The sequence below is a fragment of the Scyliorhinus torazame genome, chromosome 5 (genome assembly GCF_047496885.1).
Source record: "Scyliorhinus torazame isolate Kashiwa2021f chromosome 5, sScyTor2.1, whole genome shotgun sequence".
NCBI classification, from domain to species: domain Eukaryota; kingdom Metazoa; phylum Chordata; class Chondrichthyes; order Carcharhiniformes; family Scyliorhinidae; genus Scyliorhinus; species Scyliorhinus torazame.
The window spans coordinates 158563276-158576831 of NC_092711.1; the positions used below are offsets into that span (position 1 = coordinate 158563276).

The window sequence follows — 13556 nt, forward strand, 5'->3', positions numbered from 1 at the left end:
AGACATTCCCTGTGTGCCCAGTTCTATTTTGAAGTCAGCCCCTGAATTGTGTGGACATAGTTTCAACTTTCTACATTTGATGAACAAACGTTGAAATATTTGCTCCACACCCACAGGGTCTCATCTGTTTAAAGCCACAAACAGAAAGGTGCAGTTTTCTCCTGGAGTTTGAGACAAATTAGCTTTCAAAATGATGCAGAGTTTCAACCAATGAGGAAGATCCAGGCTCAGGCCCGCCCCTCATTCACTCTGATTGGTTGGTGGATCAGCCGCTCCCGTTCAGGCAGCCAGGTCCGTCCCCTCTTCGTATTGGTCTAGAGCTGCTGTCAATCAACCTGGCATTGTGATGCAGAGCATGCGCAATGCGGCTGCTATAGTTGGACACCAGTGCACAGGCGCGGGAACGGAGTTTGGAGCATGCGCAATTCTAGTGTTGGCCTCGGGATCCGCAAACCCTTCAGAATCATTGTCAGCTCCCTGGTTTGCAGCTGCCGGGACCAGGCCCAGGTTTACCCTCCTACTTCAGCGACTGGAGGATGGTTCATACCAGAGGAGGGGGGACAGTAAATAAGAGCTGACACTTTGGACTCAAATCAATGAGGATTCTGATCTCTGGAATGAAGGAAACCCTGGGAGGTGGGCGGGGAGGATTCACAAACACCCGCTGGAGGCCCCAAACCCCCAATAGGAACCTGCAGGTCCCGAGTTTGCAGCTCCTGGGGCTTGTTTACTTCTTGTGTGCCCAAGTGGACGGGGCATCAGGGTCCCAGTGACCAGGACAGAAAATGAGTGATTAATTGATTTTATTCTCACTTTGCAAAGAGGCTTGAGAACTGAACCCAGCCAGAGTGGAGGCAGGAGGTAAACTGTAAGGAAAATAATTGTGAAGGTGCTGTGCTGGGTTTGACGGGCTGACCAACTCTCATGGTGAAAATTAAGGGTGGTGTTTGCCAGAGCTGTTGGAACATAGAAGCGGTAAGGAACATGGTTTTGTGCAGTGACAAAGATCCAATTTGTAGGACAGCCAGCATCCAGGCAGCATGCAGACTGGGGCAGTGAACTCAAATACATTTCTGTAAAATATGGGACTATTAGTCACCCTGGGATTTGCATTCAGCGCGGGGAGCAAGAGAGTGTATGGGAGTAGGATTTACTGTTTTGCAGGTACAAATGAGGAAAATATGTTGTATAGAAAATAGAATTGTATGTTCAGGATTTCTCTCTGTATAACGTTTTGTAAACTTATTTTCCAGGGCACTAGAATGGGTGGATTTACAGACAGGAAGCTCAAACTGAACATCACAGCATGATCTGACAGAGTCACTGAGTCGCCACAGCCAGAATATCATTAGTCATTGAATTTGGAAGGAGAAATGTTTGTGTGTTCTACCTGTGTGACACCATTTCAGACATCATTGTGACTGGAAAAGCATCAGGACACACACTGGAATGAGAGTGTTCCAGTACATTGACTGTACAAAGAGCTTTAACCAGTGAAACATCCTGTAAAAAAAATCACACGATTCGCAGCAGGGAGAAACCGTACAGGTGTTCTGTGTGTGTGGACAAAGCTTCAACTGACTGTCCAAACTGGAGGGATATGAGGAAACTGGCACCATGGAGAAACCGTGGAAATGTGAGGAGTGTGGTGAAGGATTCAATTCTTCCCCCCGGCTGGAATTCCATCGACGCGTTCACACTGGGGAAAGGCCGTTCAGCTGTTCTGTGTGTGAGAGGAGGTTCACTCAGTCATCTGCCCTTCGCTTACACCAGCGAGTTCACGCTGAGAAGAAACCATTCAGCTGCACAACCTGTGAAGAGAAATTCAAGTCTTTATCCATCCTCACTGAACACCAGCGAATTCACACGGGTCAGAAACCATTCATTTGCTTTGTGTGTGGGAAGGGATTCACTCAGGTATTCACCCTCCAGACACACCACCAAATGCACACAAACGAGGAACCATTCAGGTGCATCACCTGTGGAGAGAGTTTCAATCAGTCAACTGACCTCAGTGAGCACCAACACACTCACACTGGGGAGAAGCCGTTCACCTGCTCCGTGTGTGGGATGGGATTTCCTTGGGCATCCCAATTGCTGACACATCAGTGGGATCACACCGGGGGCAGACGGTTCTCCTGCTCCTTGTGTGGAGCGGGATTCACTCAGTCACAACACCTGCTGAGACACCAGCGAGTTCACAAATGACCAGGGATTGGAATCTGCTGTTTTGCTGCTGCTAATCACATCCAGGATTGATAGTCTGACAATATCTGGTTTGATTCTGCTGATGTTAACAATCTCTATAACTGGCTGCAGTTTAATATTCTGAAAATGTCACTGATTTTTGGGGCTGCAATGTTCCTTTTTAAAATCCCCCCTGTGATATTTCTCCTTAATTCAAGAACTCTCAACAGAAACACATTTAGGGTAAAATCATGAACTTGTACTTCAATCCTAACTTGATCTTTGATGCAAATCAGTGCCTAAAAGGTTCCACTGATTAACATCTCCAATTAGAAAGTGCAGATTAATCCTTGCTGACAATGCTTACTGACTCCTTCAGTGTTCTGTCCATTATGATATTAAATTGTGAAGGAAGCGAAACAAACAGTGAAATATTATACAGGTACTGTAAAAACGTACATAAAAACCTGAACATCAACATTGATACTGATGAAGTTTGGAAGTCGCTGAGTTGAATCATTTCTGACACAGCAGCAGCAACATTTGGTAAAGGTGGAACCCACAACAAAGACCGGTTCAGACTCACTCAGCCGAGATGATGTCTTGTCATTGAAGCAAAAAGCAAAGTCGACCTGATGTCCAACATAAACCCAACAGCTAGAACACTGCATTACTTGAAAGTAGCCAAGACAGTTGTGTAAATATCAGGGAGATCCTATGCAAATAAACATTGGATCAGCCTCTGTCAATAATTCCAAGCTGCCTGTGACAATGGAAATCTATGTCTGATGGGATCAAGAGGGATCTTTGTCCGACCATCACCAAAGTTGCCCGGCTGAACTTGGCAGCTGGTGAAGTTCTTACCAACAGAAGTAAACAGATGTCCTGCTGGGTTGATCACGACTGTGAGCTGGACATCTCCCAGACTCTGATTGTCTCTATTGCAGCTTCCATGGTTGAGTTGGACAAGGAACCCTCACCAGTTGAGCTGGAAAAGGCCATTGATTGCTGAGCAAGCAGAAAGGCACCCGGCAAGGATGGAATTCCAACTGACCTGCTTACACACGGAAATTCCATTGGCTGTCACACCTTCATGACCTCCTACGTCTCTGATGGGTGACAGGAACCATTCCATACGTGTGATGCAAAATCATCACAATATATAAAATCAGCAATGACAGAGGAGATTCCAACTACTACAGGGACATCTCACTCCTTAGCATCACTGGGAGGACCTTCACTAGGGTCATGTCTAAAAGATCCATCTACTTGCAGATTGAATGTATCCAGAAGCACAGTGTGGTTTCTCTGCTGACAGGTCTGCAGTGAACATGATCTTCTCCACACACCAGCTACAAGAGAAGTGAACAATTGGTATTTAATCTAAAATGTCTATGCTGAGAAAAGTGAAACGTTATCATTACTGAGTGAAAGTGAACCTTTCAGTGTGAATCACAATTTAATTGTACAATTGGAAAAGGCACCAAAATGTTTGATTCCCTCAAGACAAACTTCAGCCTCACATAGAAACATAGAAAATAGAAGCAGGAGGAGGCCATTCGGCCCTTCGAGCTTGCTCCGTCATTCATTATGATCATGGCTGATCATCCAACTCAGTAACCTGTTCCCCGCTTTCCCTCCACATCCTTTGATCCCTTTTGCCCGAAGAGCTGTATCTAACTGCTTCTTGAAAGCAGACAATGTTTTGTCCTCAACTCTTTCTGTGGTAGTGAATTCCCCAGGCTGACCACTCTCTGGGTGAAGAAATTTCTCCTCGTCTCTGTCCTAAGTGGTCTACCCATATCCTTCGACTATCACGCATGGTGCTGGACTCCCTCACCATCGGGAATCCTTCCCGCATTTACCCTGTCTAGTCCTGTTAGAAGTTTATAGGTTTCCATAAGATCCCTCTCATTCTTCTGAACTCCAGCGAACATAATCCTAACTGGCTGAATTTCTCCTCATACGTCAGTCTCGCCATCCGAGGCATCAGCCTGGTAAACCGTCACTGCACTCCCTCTATAGCAAGAACACCCTTCCTCAGTTAAGGAGACCAAAACTGCAGCCAATATCCCAGGTGTGGCCTCACCAAGGCCCTGTATAATTGCAACAAGACATCCCTGCTCCTGTACTCAAATCCTCCTGCTAATAAGGCCAGCATACCATTTTTCTTCTTCACCACCTGCTGTACCTGCATGCTTACCTTCAGTGACTGGTGTGCGAAGACACCCAAGTCTCATTGCACATTCCCCTCTCTTAATTTATAGTTATTCAGATAATCTGCCGTCCTGTTTTTGCTACCAGACTGGATAACCTTGTATTTATCCACATTATACTCCATCTGCCAGGCATTTTTCCACTCAGCTTGTCCAAATAACACTGAAGCATCTCTGCATCCTCCTCACAGCTCACTCTACCACATAGTTTTGTGTCATCTGCAAATTTTGAGGTATTACATTTATTCCCTCATCTAAATCATGAATATATATTGTGAATAGCTGAGGTGCTGGTACCGATCCTAGCGGTACCCCACTGGTCACTGCCATTCAGAAAAACACTTGTTTATTCCTACTCTTTATTTCCTGCCTGCCAACCAGTTTTCTATCTATCTCAATACACTATCCCCAAACCCATGCGGATTAACTTTACACACTAATCTTTGATGTGGAACTTTGTTGAAAGCCTTCTGAAAGTCCAAATAAACCACATTCACTGGCTTCCCCTAATCAACTCTACTAGTTACATCCTTGAAGAATTCCAATCGATTTATCAAGCATGATTTCCCTTTCCCAGGATGGTATGTTGCCTCCATGATACCAGGGTCAAGGATGTCTCTGAACGAACACAGGACGTCCTGAAGGGGGAGGGTGAACAGCCAGAGGTTGTAGTACACATCGGCATAATGACATAGGCAGGAAAAGGGATGAGGTCCTGCAGAAGGAGTTCAGGGAGTTAGGCAGTAAGCTAAGATGCAGGACCTCTAGAGTTGTAATCTCAGGATTACTCCCTGTGCCACGTGCCAGTGAGGCTAGAAATAGGAGGATAGTGCAGCTAAACACATGGCTGAACCAGTGGTGTCGGAGGGAGGGTTTCAGATTTCTGGACCACTGGGATCTCTTCCGAGGCAGGTGCGACCTGTACAAGAAGGACGGGTTGCATCTAAACTCGAGGGGCACCAATATCCTGGCTGGGAGGTTTGCTTGTGTCACTCGGGAGGATTTAAACTAATATGGCAGGGGGGTGGGAACCAGAGCGTTTGCCTAGAAGGTGCCATAACTGAAGGGGAAATGGAGAACAAAAATAATAGAACATCATCCTCAGGCAGAACAAAAATGTGACAAGTGTGAGAAGGGAGGTGGTCAATGCAGGACTGAGGGTATTGTACTTTGATGATCGCAGGATACGGAACAAGGTAAATGAGCTTGTTGCGCATAATGAAATTGGCCGGTACGATGTGGGCATCACAGAGACGTGGCTACAAGGGGATCAGGGCTGGGATCTAAATATACAAAGTGCTGGTGGACAAGGATAAGAGTGGACCTCGGTTGAATGTGCTAAATTGGGGGAAGGCTAATTACAACAATATGAGGCGGGAACTGAAGAACATAGATTGGGAGCGGATGTTTGAGGGTAAATCAACATCTGACATGTGGGAGGCTTTCAAATGTCAGTTGAAAGGGGCAGCGCGTTAGTATTGCGGATAGCACAATTGCTTCACAGCTCCAGGGTCCCAGGTTCAATTCAGGCTTGGGTCACTGTCTGTGCGCAGTCTGCGCATCCTCCCCGTGTGTGCGTGGGATTCCTCCGGGTGCTCCGGTTTCAGCCCACAGTCCAAAGATGTGCAGGTTAGATGAATTGGCCATGATATATTGCCCTTAGTGCCCAAAATTGCCCTTAGTGTTGGATGGGGTTACTGGGTTATGGGGATAGGGTGGAGAAGTTGACCTTGGGTAGGGTGCTCTTTCCAAGAGCCGGTGCTTACTCGATGGGCCGAATGGCATCCTTCTGCACTGTAAATTCTATAAAAGGAATTCAGGACCGGCATGATCCTGTGCGGAAGAAGGAAAATTTCGGGAACCTTGGATAACAAAAGATATCGTAGGTCTCATCAAAAAGAAAAAGGAGGCATTTGTCAGGACTAGAAGGCTGGGAACAGACGAAGCCTGTGTGGAATATAAGGAAAGTAGGAAGGTACTTAAGCAAGGAGTCAGGAGGGCAAAAAGGGGTCACGAAACGTCATTGGCAAATAGGGTTAAGGAAAATCCCAATACTTTTTACATGCACATAAAAAGCAAGAGGGTAGCCAGGGAAAGGGTTGGCCCACTGAAAGACTGGCAAGGGAATCTATGTGTGGAGCCAGAGGAAATGGGCAAGGTACTAAATGAATACTTTGCATCAGTATTCACCAAAGAGAAGGAATTGGTGGATGTTGAGTCTGGAGAAGGGTGTATAGATAACCTGGGTCACATTGAGATCCAAAAAGACGAGGAGTTGGGCGTCTTGAAAAATATAGAGGTGGATAAGTCCCCAGGACCTGATGGGATCTATCCCAGAATACTGAAGGAGGCAAGGGAGGAAATTGCTGAGGCCTTAACAGAAATCTTTGGATCCTCACTGTCTTCAGGTGATGTCCCGGAGGACTGGAGAATAGCCAATGTTGTTCCTTTGTTTAAGAAGGATAGCAAGGATAATCCAGGGGACTACAGGCCAGTGGGCCTTGCGTCAGTGGTAGGGAAATTACTGGAGAGAATTCTTTGAGACAGGATCTACTCCCATTTGGAAGCAAGTGGATGTATTAGCGAGAGGCAGCACGGCTTTGTGAAGGGAGGTCGTGTCTCACTAACGATAGAGTTTTTCGAGGTCACAAAGCTGGTTGATGCAGGTAGGGCAGTAGATGTTGTCTATATGGACTTCAGTAAGGCCTTTGACAAGGTCCCTCATGGTAGACTGGTACAAGCGATAAGTCACACGGGATCAGATGTGAGCTGGCAAGATGGATACAGAACTGGCTAGGTCATAGAAGGCAGAGAGGAGCAATGGAAGGGTGCTTTTCTGATTGGAGGGCTGTGGACTCGTGGTGTTCCGCAGGGACCAGTGCTGGGACCTTTGCTGTTTGTAGTATATATAAATGATTTGGAGGAAAATGTAACTGGTCTGATTAGTAAGTTTGCAGATGGCACAAAGGTTGGTGGAATTGCGGATAGCGATGAGGACTGTCAGAGGAGACAACAGGATTTAGATCGTTTGGAGACTTGGGCGGCGAGATGGCAGATGGAGTTTAATCCGGACAAATATGAGGTAATGCATTTTGGAAGGTCTAATACAGGTAGGGAATATACAGTGAATGGTAGAACCCTCGAGAGTATTGACAATCAGAGAGATCTAGGTGTACAGGTCCACAGGTCACTGAAAGGGGCAACACAGGTGGAGAAGGTAGTTAAGAAGGCATACGGCATGCTTGCCTTCATTGGCCGGGGCATTGAGTAAAAATTGGCAAGTCATGTTGCAGCTGTATAGAACCTTAGTTAGGCCTCACTTGGAGTATAGTGTTCAATTCTGGTCGCCACACTACCAGAAGGATGTGGAGGCTTTAGAGAGGGTGAAGAAGAGATTTACCAGGATGTTGCCTGATATGGACGGCGTAAGCTATGAGGAGAGGTTGAATAAACTTGGTTTGTTCTCACTGGAAGGACGGAGGTTCAGGGGCGACCTGATAGAGATCTGCATAGACAGAGTGCATGGTCAGAGTGAAGGGGCCAATTACTAGGGGGCATAGGTTTAAGGTGCGAGGGGCAAGGTTTAGAGGAGATTTACGAGGCAAGTTTTTTTCACAGAGAGTAGTGGGTGCCTGGACCTCGCTACCGGAGGAGGTGATCGAAGCAGGGATGATAGTGATGTTTAAGGGGCATCTTGACAAATACATGAATAGGATGGGAATAGAGGGATACGGACCAGGGAAGTGTGGAAGATTTTAGTTTAGACAGGCAGCATGGTCGGCGCAGGCTTGGAGGGCCGAAGGGCCTGTTCTTGTGCTGTACTTGTCTTTGTTCTTTCATAAATCCATGTTGACTCTGTCCAATTCTGCCACTGTTTTCTAAGTACTCCACTATAAAACCTTTGATTATGGACTTTAGAATTTTCCCCACTGCCATTATCCCGTTGATTGGTCGATATTTGTCTTTGCTTTGATCTTTAAGTCATCTTTGTCTACAGGAATAGTGCCAGAAGACTGGAGGACAGCAAATGTTGTCCCCTTGTTCAAGAAAGGGAGTAGATTCAACCCCGGTAACTATAGACCAATGAGCCTTACTTCTGTTGTGGGCAAAATCTTGGAAACGATTATAAGAGATAGGATGTATAATCATTTGGAAAGGAATAATTTGATGAGAGATAGTCAACACGGTTTTGTGAAGGGTAGGTCGTGCCTCACAAACCTTATTGAGTTCTTTTAGAAGGTGACCAAACAGGTGGATGAGGGTAAAGCAGTTGATGTGGTGTATATGGATTTCAGTAAAGCGTTTGATAAGGTTCCCAACGGTAAGCTACTGCAGAAAATACGGAGGCATGGGATTCAGGGTGATTTAGCAGTTTGGATCAGAAATTGGCTAGCTGGAAGAAGACAAAGGGTGGTGGTTGATGGGAAATGTTCAGACTGGAGTCCAGTTACTAGTGGTGTACCACAAGGATCTGTTTTGGGGCCACTGCTGTTTGTCATTTTTATAAATGACCGGGAGGAGGGCGTAGAAGGATGGGTGAGTAAATTTGCAGATGACACTAAAGTCGGTGGAGTTGTGGACAGTGCGGATGGATGTTACAAGTTACAGAGGGACATAGATGAGCTGCAGCGCTGGGCTGAGAGGTGGCAAATGGAGTTTAATGCAGAAAAGTGTGAGGTGATTCATTTTGGAAGGAATAACAGGAAGACAGAGTACTGGGCTAATGGTAAGATTCTTGGCAGTGTAAATGAGCAGAGAGATCTCGGTATCCATGTACATAGATCCCTGAAAGTTGCCACCCAGGTTGATAGGGTTGTTAAGAAGGCGTACGGTGTGTCAGCTTTTATTGGTAGAGGCATTGAGCTTCGGAGCCATGAGGTCATGTTGCAGCTGTACAAAACTCTGGTGCGGCCGCATTTGGAGTATTGCGTGCAATTCTGGTCGCCGCATTATAGGAAGGATGTGGAAGCATTGGAAAGGGTGCAGAGGAGATTTACCAGGATGTTGCCTGGTATGGAGGGGAGATCTTATGAGGAAAGGCTGAGGGACTTGAGGCTGTTTTCATTGAGAGAAGAAGGTTAAGAGGTGACTTAATTGAGGCATACAAGATGATCAGAGGATTGGATAGGGTGGACAGTGAGAGCCTTCTTCCTCGGATGGTGATGTCCAGCACGAGGGGACATAGCTTTAAATTGAGGGGAGATAGATATAAGACAGATGTCAGAGGTAGGTTCTTTACTCAGGGAGTAGTAAGGGCGTGGAATGCCCTGCCTGCAACAGTAGTGGACTCGCCAACACTAAGGGCATTCAAATGGTCATTGGATAGACATATGGACGATAAGGGAATAGTGTAGATGGGCTTTAGAGTGGTTGCACAGGTCGGCGCAACATCGAGGGCCGAAGGGTCTGTACTGCGTTGTAATGTTCTATGTTCTATAATTGCGTTTACTTTCTACCTCCCTTTTTAAATAGTGGGGTTACATTAGCCACCCTCTAATCTGTAGGAACTGTTCCAGAGTCTATACAATCTTGGAAGATCGCAACCAATATATCCACTTTTCCTTGAGTCACTTCCTTAAGTAGTCTGGTATATAGATTATCAGGCCCTGGAGATTTATCGACCTTCAATCTCATCAATATCCCCAACACCATTTCTCTACTCTGATTTCCTTCAGTTCCTCCCCTCTCATTCCCCAACATTTCTGGTATGTTATTTGTGTCGTCCTTTGAGAAAACAGAAGCAAAGTATGTATTGAGTTACTCAGCCATTTGTCTTCACCAATCTCTTTCTCTTCACGTATCTATAGAAACTTTTGCAGACAGTTTTTTATGTTCCACACAAGCTTACCCTCGTACGCTATTTCCCCTTCTTAATCAATCTCTTGGTCCTCCTTTGCTGAATTCTAACCTGCTCCCAATCCTCAGGTTTGTTGTTTCTCCTGGCCAATTTGTAGGCTTATTCCTTGGATCTTGAAGTAATGTTTCAGAACTCACAAACTGTGGGAGGCTCCACCCTCTTTAAGAAGGTTGAAGAGTACCTGTGAAAGCTAATGTTCTTGCTTTATTTTTCTTCAGGTTTATTCCTGTGATTTGGAAAGGTGCCTCAAGGAGAATGGGGAAAAAAAGTTACAATTGGGCAAAGCTGAAACCCCCTTCCCAAAAGAATTGGAAAACAAAGTTTAAAATGGTGTTTGGTTCATCTTTGATCTGAAAAGAAAAGTCACCTAAAGTCAGCACAATTGGGCAGAATTAGAAATGTTTGCTCCAATCCCTTTGCAAACAAACAGCGAAGTTAACCCTTTCCACTGACAGCACGGTGACAATTTGCCTTTTGGCTTTATCCCATTTCTTAACTTTCAAAACAGGGTGTTTGAGAACGGGAGATATGGGAGTTACCTCCTAACTGATTTCAAATATTTGTGTCTCTGATATACAAAGACAGGAAGATTTGTAAGAAATAAATGATAAAATATGAAGCATTTATTGATTATTATAGGAATAGCTCACTGCCTTTCTCGCCTGTGACGAAATCTTCCACAGCAGCTTGCTGGGTGACAAACACAGGACAGACCTGTTCTTTCTGCCCAGGACTGGTCTCCAACACAGGCTCTTAAATTGACATTTCTAATCCTGATATGATTGGATCTCAGGATCCATCCGCAAACCATTTGTCTGTGTAAAGGCTAAAACAGGAAGAGATTTCTAAAAAGATCCATACTGGCTTCACCAACACCCACACTGGCTCACAGCAGTGAACCATCCAGAGGAGACTGCAGCCACTAGTAATGGAGACCAGTACTCATTCTGCATCATCCGTCTGTCCTCTGGGACTGGGAAATCATTCTCAGGCTGTATGATGTTTTGTGTGTCCATTATGCATCATTTTTAAACTGTTGTTTCTTAATAAACCAGCGTAAAATCGCACATTAGCTTGGTCCCATTTTTGGGGTTATCTGTGACTCTTGGATCAAGTATCTCACCGATCACTGCATGCTGTTCTGGTCACCATATTATAAAATGATACCGAGGCACTGGAGAGGGTGCAAAGAAGATTTATAATGGTGAAACCAGAAATGTGTAGGTACATATAAAATATCAGGAAGGGATTGACAGGCTGGGTCTCCTCTCTCCTTCGAAATGAAGGCGGAGGGGATAACCTAATAGAAACCTTTAAAATAATGGAAGGTTTTGTGAGAGAGGATATGGAGAGAATGTGGGGAAGAGCATAACTAGAGAACATCAATACTTTATACACATGATATGGAGACACCAATCCATATCTACACGTGTTCCAGATTTTAATGTAATTGTCCAATACAGAAAACACAGTATTTTGTGTCTGCGTGGATCTCACCCCCAAACCCAAGGAAGTAATAAGGTATGAGAATAGAAATAATCTAGAGTTAGAAAGGAGAAAAGTTCCAAAAATGGAGCAATCTGTAACAGGACACAAATTAGTTGCCTCTTATCCTGGAGAAATTAAGGACCCAACAAAGTGTGTGTCTGAAACATTAATTCATTTGACAAATATCAAAATATTAAACTCCAACCGGTAACAGGAATTATTATCAGCAGCAACAAACTCCAGCTGTCAGATGAACATGGTTCAGTCCTGGATGTGATTAACAGCAGCAATAACAGCAGAATCCAACCCCTGCAGTCACTCGTGAAGTCTCTGGTGTCTCAGCATGTGGGATGACCAAGTGAATCTCTCCCCACACACACAGCAGATGAACGGCCTCTCCCCAGTGTGAATGTGTTGGTGTTTCAGCAGATCAGATGTAGTTTACAGCTCTTCTCACAGTCAGAACATTTAAAAGGCTTCTGATCACTGTGAACAAGTTGATGTGCAGCAAGGTTCCATAAGTGAAGGAATCTCTTCCCACACTCGGAGCAGGTGAACGACCTCTCTCCAGTGTGAACTCTCTGGTGTCTCTGCAGGTTAGATAAATGATTAAATCTTTCCCCACACACAGAGGAAGGGAACAGCCTCTACCCAGTGTGAACCTGCTGGTGTGTGAGCAGGTTGGCTGACTGAGTGAATCCCTTCCCACACTTGGAGCAGGTGAATGGCCTCTTTCCGGTGTGAACTCGCTGGTGTCTCAGCAGATCCATTTCACTTTTGAAGCTCTTCTCACAGTCAGAACATTTAAAAGATATCTTATTACTGTGCACAAGTTGATGTTTCATAAGGTGTGCTGACTGAGTAAATCCCTTTCCACACAGGCAGCAGGTGAATGGTCTCTCCCCAGTGTGACTGCGTTGATGAGCTTCCGGCAGGGATGGAGATTTGAACCCCTTCCCACAACCTCCACATTTCCACCGTTTCTCCATGGTGCCGATGACCTTGTGTCTCTCCAGATTGGAGCCTCATTCACACACAGAACATTGTGTACAGTTTCTCTCTGCTGTGAATGATGTGTTGTTTTTTCAGGCTGTGTAACTGGTTAAGGCTCTTTTCACAGTCAGCTCACTGCATATGTATGTGCTTTTTCCAGTCACACTGACCTTCCCATAGATAGAAGACAAACATTTCTCCTTCCACATTCAGGGGCCGATGATATTCATATCCTGACAAATCAAAAGACTCTCAAAAACCTTGAGTTTGCTGCCTGTAAGTCTTTCCATTCCATACCCTGTAAAAAGAATCAAAGTAGAATGAAACTCAATAGACAGCACAAAAACAGGTCATTGTATCCAGTGTCAGTGTATATATTCCCCATGAGCCTATCACTTCTCCCTGTCAGCAGGTATTTCTATTCCTTTCTCTCGTGTCTGCAACTTGCTAAGTGCATTCATGCTGTTTTCCTCAACCAGTCCCTGTGGCAGCAAGTTCCACACCCTCTGGATAAAGACATTGAATCTAACCAGTACTATCCTGTGTGGCCAAAGAGCAGTGCTGCCTCTTTTCTCAATTACCTGCAGAGGCCGAATCATTGTTGATGAAAAAGCGTTGAGCCCAGCAGCATTACTCTTGTCTGATCATCTCTGGAAAGCAGGCGTACCAGCAAAGTCAGCTCAGCCTTCACAACACTCAGAATAAAGCCGATACCTTGTCAAGGAACTGGAATGAACCACAAACAACTATTTGTAGGAATCCCTGTCTGCCTATCCTCCGGTAAAACAGCTTGAGATGTTAATGGCGATATGTGA

General features: G+C 45.2%; 1 protein-coding gene and 1 long non-coding RNA gene across 2 annotated transcripts in view; both read left to right on the forward strand.

The window, feature by feature from the left end:
- LOC140418001 (uncharacterized) overlaps positions 1–13556 on the forward strand; it is a 200932-nt gene that overhangs the window by 44049 nt on the left and 143327 nt on the right. The window lies entirely within an intron of this gene.
- Positions 752–11327, forward strand: LOC140422206 (uncharacterized). Its single transcript, XR_011947307.1, has 2 exons — positions 752–975; positions 1254–11327. It is a non-coding gene; the product is annotated as an uncharacterized lncRNA (long non-coding RNA).